At 42.3% G+C, this 13,627-nt stretch overlaps 1 pseudogene; it reads right to left on the bottom strand.

The window, feature by feature from the left end:
- Positions 1-587: 587 nt before the first annotated feature.
- LOC736002 (kinesin-like protein KIF27) overlaps positions 588-13,627 on the bottom strand; it is a 53,924-nt pseudogene continuing 40,884 nt past the window's right edge.

Genomic DNA, 13,627 nt, shown 5'->3' with positions numbered 1-13,627 from the left:
CAAAAGTGTCGTTTTCTGGCTATTTAGAACAATTATCAAGTTTGTATTGGGGCCAAGAGGTGTTGCAGAAGAAAATAAGATGATTAGGTTTTCGGTCAGGTGAGAGTTGAAGAGGTTTTAAGTTTTTGAGAACACAGGCTAAGGGAGAAGAAGGGGGAATGGAGGGCAGAAGCTTGCCCCTAGTGAAGGAGGGAAGTTTAAAGAGAAAGATACTGACACGGAGAAGGGAGTGGGTGAGCAGCCCTGGGCTGTAATGTAGGTGAGCAGCCAAAGGAGGCATCCCCGCAATTGACTTGCCACCAAGGGAATGTGGGTGACTGACCAAGGCACGTGTCCCCATGGTGATCAGACAGCAATGAAATGTGGGTGAATAATCAGGCAGGCATCCCTGCAGTGATTAAACACCAAGGGAAGACTGTCTTCCCGAGTCAGTGACTGGCGCCGGAGTTTTGGGTCCACGGATAAGATGTGTCTCCTTTCTCTCTACTAGAGAGGAAAAAGAACTGGAATTGGAAGGACAGGGAGATTGAAGGGTAGTGAGAGAGGGAGATTGAAGAGTAGCAAGAGAGACTGGAGAAAAGAGTGAAAAGACCGCTTACCTGATTTGAAATTGGTGAGATGTTCCTTGGGCTGGTTGGTCTGAGGATCTGAGGTCGTAGGTGGATCTCCTCATGGAGTGATGGTGAGGACAGGGGATGGTCTCCCGAAGAAGTCCTCCTGTCCTGGGTTTCGGCACCAAATGTCATGCACATCTGTGTCAAGAGACCACCAAACAGGCTTTGTGTGAGTACCAAGGCTGTTTATTTCACTTGGGTGCAGGGGGGCTGAATCCGAAAAGAGAGTCAGTAAAGGCAGATAGAGGTGGGGCCGTTTTATAGGATTTGGGTGGGTAGTGGAAAATTACAGTCAAAGGGGGTTGTTCTCTTGCGGGCAGGAGCGGGGGTCACAAGATGCTCAGTTGGGGAGCTTCTGAGCCAGGAGAAGGAAATTCACAAGGTTAATTGCTCAGTTACGGTGGGGCAGGAACAAATCACAATGGTGAAATGTCATCAGTTAAGGCAGGAACCGGCCATTTTCACTTCTTTTATGATTCTTCATTTGCTTCAGGCCATCTGGATGTATACGTGCAGGTCACAGGGGACATGATGGCTTAGCTTGGGCTCAGAGGCCTGACATCCTCCATCATTAATGCCTCTTTAATAAAAACTCTTCTCAAGGCCGCTTTACTTCCAAAGGAAGCTGGAGTCATTCACTGCAAGGGCCATCAAAAGGCATCAGATTCCATCGCTCAGGGCAACACTTATGCTGATAAGGTAGCTAAAAAAGCAACTAGGTTCCAACTTCTATCCCTTATGGCAGTTTTTCTCCTTCTCAGCTGGTCACTCCCACCTACTCCCCCACGGAAACTTCCACCTATCAATCTCTTCCCACACAAGGCAAATGGTTCTTGGACCAAGGAAAATATCTCCTTCCAGCCTCACAGGCCCATTCTATTCTGTTGTCATTTCATAACCTCTTCCATGTAGGTTACAAGCTGCTAGCCCACCTCTTAGAACCTCTCATTTCCTTTCCATCGTGGAAATCTATCCTCAAGGAAATCACTTCTCAGTGTTCCATCTGCTATTCTACTACTCCTCAGGGATTGTTCAGGCCCCCTCCCTTCCTTACACATCAAGCTCGGGGATTTGCCCCTGCCCAGGACTGGCAAATTGACTTTACTCACATGCCCCAAGTCAGGAAACTAAAATACCTCTTGGTCTAGTAGACATTTTCACTGGATGGTAGAGGCCTTTCCCAAAGGGTCTGAAAAGGCCACCATGGTCATTTCTCCCCTTCTGTAAGACATAATTCCTTGGTTTGGCCTTCCCACCTCTATACAGTCGGATAACGGACCGGCCTTTATTAGTCAAATCACCCAAGCAGTTTTTCAGGCTCTTGGTATTCAGTGGAAACTTCATACCCCTTACCGTCCTCAATCTTCAGAAAAGGTAGAATGGACTAATGGTCTTTAAAAACACACCTCACCAAGTTCAGCCTCCAACTTAAAAAGGAGGACTCTGTCAAGGATAAGCCCAAAAACTCACCAACCAAGCAAGTAATTATGCGGAACCCCCCTGGGCACTCTCTAATTGGATGTCCTGGGTCCTCCTAATTCTTAGCCCTTTAATACCTGTTTTTCTCCTTCTCTTATTCAGACCTTGTGTCTTCCGTTTAGTTTCTCAATTCATACAAAACTGCATCCAGGCCATCACCAATCATTCTATATGACAAATGCTTCTTTTAACAACCCCACAATATCGCCCCTTACCACAAAAGCTTCCTTCAGCTTAATCTCTCCCACTCTAGGTTCCCACGCCGCCCCTAATCCCGCTCGAAGCAGCCCTGAGAAACATCTCCCATTATCTCTCCATACCACTCCCCAAAATTTTCGCTGCCCCAACACTTCAACACTATGTTGTTTTATTTTTCTTATTAATATAAGACAGGAATGTCAGGCCTCTGAGCCCAAGCTAAGCCATCATATCCCCTGTGACCTGCATGTATACATCCAGATGGCCTGAAACAAGTGAAGAATCACAAAAGAAGTGAAAATGGCTGGTTCCTGCCTTAACTGATGACATTACCTTGTGAAATTCCTTCTCCTGGCTCAGAAGCTCCCCCACTGAGCACCTTGTGACCCCTTCCGGTGCCAGCCAGAGAATAACCCCCTTTGACTGTAATTTTCCACTACCTACCCAAATCCTATAAAACTGCCCCACCCCATCTCCCTTTGCTGACTCTTTTCAGACTCAGCCTGCCTGCACCCAGGTGATTAAAAAGCTTTATTGCTGACACAAAGCCTGTTTGGTGGTCTCTTCACACGGACTCGCATGACAAAAAGTACTATATTAATGTAAAATATTACTCAAAGGGGCAACTGTGTGCAGAGATTGGGGTCACATATTGGCACTCTCTGTAGTCTCTGCTCAATTTTTCTGTAAATGTAAAACTGTCAGAAAAATCATAACATCTTTATTACTATTTCACTTTTTTCATAGTCCGCATCTATTTTTTTCCTTTGGTAATTTAAAGAGCTTAACTTCCTAGCTGGCTAATGCTGATCAGTGGGAATACATATGCGTGGGGTCTGGAGTGAGCTGCGGATCCTGCCTCCCTCAGTGATCTGTGTGGATTTTGACAAGATTTTTAACCTCTCCGTACCTCAGTTGCCTGTGGGTATAATAATGACATTCCTCAATTGCCTCACGAAGATAATAATAAAATTGTACCTTCACCTCCAGATTTGTTATGAGATTTAAGTGAAATAATGTTTTTTTTTTTTTTTTTTTTTGAGAGGCAGTTTTCTCTCTTGTTGCCCAGGTTGGAGTGCAGTGGCTTGATCTTGGCTCACTGCAACCTCCACCCCCCGGCTTCAAGTGATTCTCCTGCCTTAGCCTCCCAAGTAGCTGGGATTACAGGCACGTGCCATCATGTCCAGCAATTTTTTTTTAATTTTTATTTTTAGTAGAGATAGGGTTTCACCATGTTAACCAGGCTGGTCTCGAACTCCTGACCTTAGGTGATCCACCCGCCTCGGCCTCCCAAAGTGCTGGGATTACAGGTGTGAGCCACCGTGCCTGGTCAAAGTGAGATAATGTCTTGTTGGTAAATTCTATGAAGCAAGGGATCTTGTCTGTTTTGACTCACCAGTCACCCCTGTACAGGGATTGGAAAACATTTTCTGTAAAGGGTCAGGTAGTAAATATCTTAGGATTTGTTAGCTATATGGTCTCTGCTGCAACAATTCAATTCTGCTGTTACAGTGCAAAAGCAATAGACAATAGGTAATGAATGGGCATGGTAAAGTTCCAATTAAACTTTACAGACACTGATATTTGAATCTCATATATAATTTTCACGTGCCATGAAATATTATCCTTCCTTTGATTTTTTTTCCCCCAATCATTTCAAAATGTAAAGTCATTCATAGGCAGGATCTGAAGCTCACTCCAGATCCCATGCATATGTGGTCCTACATACATATCAAAGTTAGTTAGCCAGAGCCAGGCACAGTGGCTCTGGCCTGTAATCCCAACACTTTGAGTGGGTGGATCACTTGAGGTCAAGAGTTCGAGACCAGCCTGACCAACGTGTTGAAACCCCATCTCTACTGTATTTTTAAAAGCCTGGGCACGGTGGCTCATGCCTGTAATCTCAGCACTTTGGGAGGCCGATGTGAATGAATCACCTGAGTTCAGGTGTTCAAGACCAGGCTAGCCAACATGGTGAAACTCCATCTCTACTAAAAATACAAAAATCAGCCAGGCATGGTGGCCGCTGCGTGTGCCTATAATCCCAGCTACTTGGGAGGCTAAGGCAGGAGAATCACTTGAACCCAAGAGGCGGAGGTTGCAGTGAGCTGAGATAGGGCCACTGCACTCCAGCCTGGGCAACAGAGCGAGAATCCATCTAAAAAAAAATAAAAAATAAAAAAATAAATTAGCCAGGCGTGGCGGTGTGCACCTGTAGTCCCAGCTACTCAGGAGGCGGAGGCAGGAGAATCACTTGAACCTGGGAGGTGGAGGTTGCTGGGAGCTGAGATCGCACCACTGCACTCCAGCCTGGGCGACAGAGGGAGACTCAGTCTCAAAAAAAAAAAAAAAAAGCTAGCCAAAAAGTTAAGCTCTTTAAATTGCCAGAAAAAGAATAATAAATTAGCTGACTACGAAGAGACTGAATAGTAATGAGAACATTACTTTTTTAAGATCCTAAATCCAGACAGTGGGCTGGATTTAGCCTGCAGGCCATAGTTTGCTGACCCCTTGTCTTGTACAAGGTAAGAATTCACTAAACTCAAAATATATTTTGTAGTTTAGTGACAGCATTAGTATTATCACGATTTATGTTTATAGAGCTTGAAGGTAAATGTTTTCAAGGTCGTGTAATTTTGCTTCATAAATTTTAACTGTATATTTACAATGAGCTCCTTTAAAAACACCAAACATCTTCCTATTCATAAACCCTGTTTTACAATGACAGATCTTTGCACCCTTAACTTACTAGAGTTAACAACAGTGAAATCATTTTGCCTTTTCTTAAGTTTCTTTCCTAATTATGATATTTTATAAGTAAAATGTGAAATTAAAAAATTATTTAGTGAGTTTATTTTTAATCATTCATGAAACTGTTTCAACCATCTTTGTTTTATAGGGGGTTCTCTGGAGAGTCTAGTTAAAAACCTCAAAGAGAAAACAGTTGTTGCTATGTGGAAATACAACATAAATCTTTCTGACAGTATGTTTAGCTTCTTCTCCTCTAGGTTCTGTTCACAGTAGGAACATTCTGTGTTGGAGGGACTGCCTGTACATTACCTTATTGCTCTTACCCTGCATAGTAATGTTGAAGCTCTTTCTAGAACCAGGGTTACAATCCTAAAGTCAGAAGACAGTTTTTCCACAATTAATCTGAAGACAAAAAAGCAACAGCATTTTAATTTATTCTCAAACCCTGGTTCAAAGACTTCCATTTGATGAAGCTCTCCAGAAAATAAATTCTATGCAAAGTAGGACTGTTTTCAATGAAGAAAAATGTTTGGATTGTTGAAATGTCTTTTTAAAAATCCACTTGAGTCTGAGCTTCTAGAGTCAAGCATTGGGCTTTGCCTTTTGTCATATCCCCTACACCAAGCAATCATTTTCCAAACTGTATGGACTGCATTGTGGAAGTGAGTTTAAAATTCCTATAAATTGGCCGGGCGTGGTGGCTCAAGCCTGTAATCCCAGCACTTTGGGAGGCCGAGGTGGGAGGATCACGAGGTCAGGAGATCGAGACCACAGTGAAACCCTGTCTCTACTAAAAAAATACAAAAAAAAAAAAAATTAGCCGGGCGCGGTGGTGGGGACCTATAGTCCCAGCTACTCAGGAGGCTGAGGCAGGAGAATGGCGTGAACCCAGGAGGTGGAGCTTGCGGTAAGCCGAGATTGCGCCACTGCACTCCAGGCTGGGCAACAGAGCGAGACTCCGTCTCAAAAAAAAAAAAAATTCCTATTAATTTAATTTAGCTATTGGAGCGGAACCAAGAAAGAATAGAGGGATCTGAGCCAAGTAACAGTTGGAAAGAAGCATTGATTATCCTACCTCTGGCACTACCTTTATTTCTCAGTAGGCTCGCCTCAATACATTGGCATGCATACCCCTATGTGATGACTTGGAGGCAAAAAAGCACAAATTTCCTAAGTCTTCATAATTTTCAGAAGAGGAGAATGTGCATCTTTTAGCATCACATCTCACTTGAGAATAGGTCCATACAGAGACTCAGTGGTACATTTTCTTCTGGAAGCTTCTTGTACAATGCAATTGTCAATCAAAGAGGACCTCTGTAGACTGTGAAATTCTAGGCAAATGTAAAGCTTAACAAAATTATTCTTATTACCGCTGGGCGCAGTCGCTCACGCCTGTAATCCCAGCACTTTGGGAGGCCGAGGCAGGCGGATCACCTGAAGTCAGGAGTTTGAGACCAGCCATGATCAACATGGAGAAACCCTGTCTCTACTAAAAATACAAAATTAGCTGGGCGTGGTGGCACATGCCTGTAATCCTAGCTACTCAGGAGGCTGAGGCAGGAGAATCGCTTGAACCCGGGAGGTGGAGGTTGCGGTGAGCCGAGATAGTGCCATTGCACTCCAGCCTGGGCAACAAGAGCAAAACTCTGTCTCTAAAAAAAAAATTATTCTTATTACCAAACAAAGTGATTTATTTTATTTTAAATTGCTTAGTGAAGTGATTTTAAATTAACGAGAAAATGGAAGGACAAACTATTAAAATTTTAAAAATAGGTTACCTATAGGGAGGAAGAGAACAGTGAGGACAGAGAGAGAAGCTAATTTCTTCAAACACATTTTGTTTATTTATTTGATTTTGGAAGCATATAAATTTTTAAAAATAATCATAATATGGCTGGGCGTGGTGGCTCACGCCTGTAATTCCAGCATTTTGGGAGGCCGAGGCGGACGGATCACCTGAGGTCAGGAGTTCGAGACCAGCCTGACCAACATGATGAAACCCCCTCTCTACTTAAAAAATAAAATTAGCTGGGCGTGGTTGTGCATGCCTAGAATCCCAGCTACTCGGAAGGCTGAGGCAGGAGTATAGCTTGAACCTGGGAGGCGGAGGTTGCAGTGAGCTGAGATCATGCCATTGCACTCCAGCCTGGGCAAGAAGAGCAATACTCCATCTCAAAAAAAAAAAAAAAAAAAATCATAATATAAAATTAAATGTAAAATTAAAATGTAAACAAATGAACTTAAAATAAGAGATCCAGTTGATTGCATAACTAGAGAGAGAGAGATTGTTATGAATGTCTTTAAAATACAGATGCTCTTTGGCCGGGTGCGGTGGCTCATGCCTGCATTCCCAGCACTTTGGGAGGCCGAGGTGGGCGGATCACCTGAGGTTAGGAGTTCAAGACCAGCCTGACCAACATGGAGAAATCCCGTCTCTACTAAAAGTACAAAATTAGCTGGGGTGGTGGTGCATGCCTGTAATCCCAGCTACTCGGGAGGCTGAGGCAGGAGAATCACTTGAACCCGGGAGGTGGAGTTTGCGGTGAGCTGAGATCATGCCATTGCACTCCAGCCTGGGCAACAAGAGAGAAACTCCGTTTCAAAAAAATAATAATAATAAATAAATAAATAAAATAAAACAAAAAACAGATGCTCTTCAACTTATGATGGGGTTTGATACAGTTTGGATTTTGTCCTCTCTAAATCTCATGCTGAGATGCGATCCCCAGTGTTGAAGGTGGGGCCTGGTAGGAGGTGCTTCAGTCACGGAGGTGCGTCCCCTATAGCTTGGTGCTGTCATCACTATTGTAAGCGAATTCTTACAAGATCGAATTGTTTAAAAGTGTGTGGCATCTCCCCCACTGTCTCTCTTGCACCTGCTTTTGCCATGTGACATGGCTATTCCCACTTTTCCTTCTGCCATGAGTAAAAAGCTCCCTGAGGCTTCCCCGGAAGCTGAGGAAATGCTGGTGCCATGCTTGTATAGCCTGCAGCACTGTGAGCCAATTAAACTTATTTTCTGTTTTTTTTTTTTTTTTTTTTTGAGACAGAGTCTCACTCTGTCGCTCAGGCTGGAGTGCAGTGGCGCGATCTTGGCTCACTGCAAGCTCCACCTCCCGGGTTCACGCCATTCTCCTGCCTCAGCTTCCCGAGTAGCTGGGACTACAGGCGCCCACCACCACGCCCGGCTAATTTTTTGTATTTTTAATAGAGACGGGGTTTCACCGTGTTAGCCAGGATGGTCTGGATCTCCTGACCTTGTGATCCGCCCACCTAGGCCTCCCAAAGTGCTGGGATTACAGACATGAGCCACCGCGCCCAGCCCACTTATTTTCTTTATAAATTACCCAGTCTCTGGTATTCCTTTATAGAATTGCAAGAACGGCCTAACACAAGGTTACATCCTGATCAACCTATCATAAGTTGAAAACATCGTAAGTTGAAATGCATTTAATACACCTAACCTACCGAGCTTAGCCTCATCTACCTTAAACGTGCTCGGCTGCACGCGGTGGCTCACACCTGTAATCCCAGCACTTTGGGAGGCCCAGGCGGGCAGATCACGAGGTCAGGAGATCGAGACCATCCTGGCTAACACGGTGAAACCCCATCTCTACTGAAAATACTAAAATTAGCCGGGCGTGGTGATGGGCATCTGTAGTCCCAGCTACTCGGGTGGCTGAGGCAGGAGAATGGTGTGAACCTGGAAGGCGGAGCTTGCAGTGAGCCAAGATTGCGCCACTGCACTCCAGCCTGAGCGACAGAGACTCCATCTTTATATGCAAAAATAAATAAATAAATAAAATAAAGTGCTCAGAACACTTACATTATATATAGTTGTGCAAAATTATCTAACATAAAGTCTACTTTACAATAAAGTATTTAATATCTCATGTAATTTATTGAATACAGTACACTGCAGAGTACAGTATTTGTTTACCCTCATGATGGCATGGCTGACTGGAAGTTATGGCTCATGGCCACGGCCTAACATCTCCAGAGAATATTGTACTGTGTATTGCTGGTTGGGAAAAGATCAAAATTCAAAATTTGGGGTGTAGTTTCTACTGAATGTGTATAGCTTTTGTACCATAGTAAAGCTGAAAATTGGTATGTTGAACCATTGAGTTGAGGATCATCTGTTCAACAGCTTGATTGCATGTACCTAGAGGCACATATACTAAGGACAAAAAGATATATAAAAATAATCCTGTTTTCGGGAACTGTATTTTGGAGACTGGAAGACATGGAGAAGTGCTGCTCAGATCCTCCTGCAGGGAAGATCTTGCTGCTGGGAGTGGACAGCCTCAGACTATTAGCTCCTCCAGGGTTGATATCATATGCAGAGTTGCCATGCATAAAGTCATGCGCTTCCTGGTACAGCCCACATCTGGTGGCCAAGTATGATAGGAATATAAAGTCTGACCAGTTTGGCCCAACATGAGACATCTATGACGGGTATTACTCATTCCAGAATTCCCTGCTAGGTTGGCCAAAGTTTTGAATGGCCTGATCATACGGTATCATATTAATTTGTCTTCTGCTCAGTTCTTCCTGATCCCCGCTTCTTTCTCATGTTGTACCCCAAATTCCATCTCAGTGTCTGCTCCACAAAATGTAACCTGTGACAGAGGTTGTATTAGTATTATCATTCTGAGACCTCTTTATATGTAGATCGAGATAAAACAAATGAGTTATTCTGTTTATTTTGTTTACAATTGGAATTTTTAGAGTAGGAGAAAGAAGTTTCAGTGAAAGATCAATAAAGGGCTTAAAAAAACGCTATAGATTTGGGTTTTAGTTTAAAGTGTTAATGTCAATACATATTTTATCTTTAAAATACATATTTTTTAGGCACGCTTTTACACTGTTGGTGGGAATGTAAATTAGTTCAATCATTGTGGAAGACAGTGTGGTGATTCCTCAAAGATTTACAACAGGAAATACCATTTGACCCAGCAATCCAGAATATAAATTGTTCTATTATAAAGATACATGCACGTGTATGTTCACTGCAGCACTACTCACAATAGCAAAGACATGGAATCAACTCAAATGCCCATCAATGATAGACTGGATAAAGAAAATGTGGTATATATATACCACAGAATATATGCAGCCATAAAAAAGAACGAGATCATGTCCTTTGCAGAGACATGAATGAAGCTGGAAGCCATTATGCAAACTAATGCAGGAACAGGAAACCAAAGACAGCATATTCTCACTTATAAGTGGGAGCTGAACAATGAGAACACATGGGCACAAGGAGGGGAACAACACACACTGGAGTCTGTCAGGGGAGAGCAGGGGGCGGAGGTGAAGAGCATTAGGGAAAAGAGTTAATGTATGCTGGGCTTAATACATAGGTGATGGGTTGTTAGGTGCAGCAAACCACCATGGCACAGGTTTACCTATGTAACAAACCTGCACATCCTGCACATGTACCCCAGAACTTAAAACCAATAACAACAATAAAATAATTTTAAAAAAGAAAAAATACATATTTTTATATCAGTCAGCTTTTGCTTTTTTGGGGTTTTACAAACCACCTCGAGGCTTAATGGCGTAAAACAACAAATGTTTTTATTTCTCATTATTCTATGGGTCAGCTGGCTAGTTTATGGTTTTGGCTGGCTAGTTTGGGGACGGATTGTAGGATGGCATAATTCACATCTGTGCTGCAGCTGGGACAATTAGGATGGCAGGTGCCTCTCTCCATGTGGTGTTTTATTCTCTAGGAGCTTAATCAAGGCTTGTTCCCAGCAGTGTGGTGAGCAAGCCCCATTGCACATGTGCTTTTTAAGTCTCTGCTTTTGTCACCTTTGCTGTTTTCCATTAGCTAAATCAAGTCACATGGCCAAGTGCAGATTCAAGGTGTAAAGAGGCACGCCTCTCAATGGTAGAAGTGTCAAAGCCACATTACAAAGAGACATGGGGTATGCAGGAGGGAGAGGAATTTGTGTCCATTTCTGCAATTTACCATCATTCTCTAGCACATTTTACAATGCCTAGAAGCAATGATTTACTGAAAAAATGCTATTTAGAGACCCCAATCTAGCCACTTCAGGTGTTCATTGCTCTTCAGCTGGTCACTGTCTCTGGGTTTTTCCCTACTGATTAGGAAAGAGCACCAAGACACCTTGGCAAAATTGGTGATTCCATGTTTGGGGCAGGGAAAGTAAAAGATGAGGCTGGAATATCTTACAATACCAGACAACAACAAAGCTATCAAAGACTACTAGGTTTGCATTAAAGGAACCTGAAACCAACTTTAATAGACTTTCACTGGCCAAAGAAGGAGAAATTTTAACATGAATAACAATAATATCTTCAAGGAATTGAATACCTCGAATATTTCAATATTGTTTAAAATATTTAAATATGTTTAAAATCAATGAGTTCATAATGATGCTAAAGAAAAAAATACCATTGGTCATTTTTGGAGGATGTTAGGAAACTAACTCATTATGCTGAAAACTGGTAATTAAAGGGAAAAGAATGAAGCATTTATTTTGTCTTTCTTATATTGCTTGTACCACAGGGTAACCCAGTAGTTGATGATGAAAAGTTTCTCTTTATAGTTATATTCCCTCTAATAAAGAAAGAAGAATGGTAAAATTAGAGCATCACCATTTTTCAATTCCTAATAAATTAATCAACATAGGCAACTGTCATCATCAACTGCTCACACACACACACACACACACACACACACACACGCAACTAGACACAGTGCCTCCTGAGGGAAAAAGGTAGAGGTAGCACCACCTGTGAAACAGTCTTTCCCAAAAAAAAAAAAAAAAGGAATCTGATCAAGACTTTAAATTAAACTCCAGTGAAAAGGTTAGAGGAATGTGTTAAATGACACCCTACGACTGGTGTGCGGTGGCTCACGCCTATAATCCCAACACTTTGGCAAGCTGAGGTAGGAGGATTGCTTGAGGCCAGGAGTTTGAGACTAGTAGGGTGAACACAGTGAGACATTGTCTCTACAAAAACTTGAAAAAATTAGTCAGGCATAGTGGCACGTGCCTCTAATCCCAGGTACTCAGGAGGCTGCGGTAGGAGGATCCTTTGAGCCCAGGAGTTCAAGGCTGCAGTGAGCTATAACTGTGCCACTGCACTCCAGCCTAGGTGACAGAGCAAAAACTCATCTCAAAACAACATCAACAACAACAAAAAACCCTAAGGATGCAACCAGAAAATCTAGCCTGCGAAAAACAATCTTGCTTTTATTTTTTTTTGACAAAAAGTTGAGTTGTAAGGCATATTAAAAAACAAGAAAAGAAAAAGGAAAAAAATAGAAGGGGGACATAAAGATTAAAAGATATATCAACCAGTTAAAATACATGGACCTCGGCCAGGCGCAGTGGCTCACACCTGTAATCCCAGCACTTTGGGAGGCCGAGGTGGGTGGATCACCTGAGGTCAGGAGTTTGAGACCAGCCTGGCCAACATGGTGAAACCCTGTCTCTACTAAAAATACAAAAAAATTAGCTGGGCATGGTGATGGGCACCTGTAATCCCAGCTACTTGGGAGGCTGAGGCAAGAGAATCGCTTGAACCCAGGAGGCAGAAGTTGCAGTGAGCCAAGATCATGCCACTGCACTCCAGCCTGGGCAACATATATGTAACTACACACACACACACACACACACACACACACACACACACACACACACACCTCATTGAGACTCTGATTCACAAAGTAAAGTGTAAAAACAAATTCTGTAAGAAAATCAGGAACCTGTAAAAGCTGACTGCATAATTGGATATTCAGCTGCTAAATATGGTTCATTTTTTTTTAGATTTGATAATGATCTTATATCTGTGTTTTAAAGAGTCATCTTTATTATATGTATGAAATATGTATGTATAATGTCTGGAATTTGCTTTAAAATAATCTGAGTAGAGGGAAAGAGTTGAATTATAGAGAAGATTGGCCAAGTGTGTTTTAATTGTTGAAACTGGGTGGTGTAATGGGAGTTTATTATATCACTCTACTATGTTTGAAATCATCTATGATAGTTAAAACATTTATACTTAAAACATTAAGAAATGAGGACAATAATAAGGTTCCAGGGGAAAAATAATGAATATACCTACTACAAGAAGAAAAACTAAGAGACTGAAGGGTAACAGAATTAATACTCTCTTTGAAGATTCCTGTCATATTTGACTTTTTCCTTCTCTTCTGTGGTCTATTTTCTTTATTCTTTCAATAAAACATTCTTTTGTATCTCTGCTAGTTGTTTTCCATTTGACCATCCAAGATTCACTCTCTGCCATTCTCTGCCTTTCTCAATGTTCCTGGAAGCCACGGATTGTGTTACCTATGCTCCCTTATCAACTGACTGCTGGCCGGGTTTAGCCAGGGGAGTGTAGAGGAGACAGTGGTGACAGTATTAATTCCACCAATTCCTCCTTACTTGGGCTCTGTGTGGTTTTCTTCTTACATATAATTTCAACTTTTATTTTAGATTCCAGGGGTACATGTGCAGGTTTGTTACATGGGTATATTGTGTGATGCTGAAGTTTTGGGTACAAAATGATTCCGTCACCCAGGTAGTAAGCATAATAGCCAA

This window comes from Pan troglodytes, chromosome 11, assembly GCF_028858775.2.
Source record: "Pan troglodytes isolate AG18354 chromosome 11, NHGRI_mPanTro3-v2.0_pri, whole genome shotgun sequence".
NCBI classification, from domain to species: domain Eukaryota; kingdom Metazoa; phylum Chordata; class Mammalia; order Primates; family Hominidae; genus Pan; species Pan troglodytes.
This window is presented reverse-complemented; position numbering and strand designations above follow the sequence as displayed.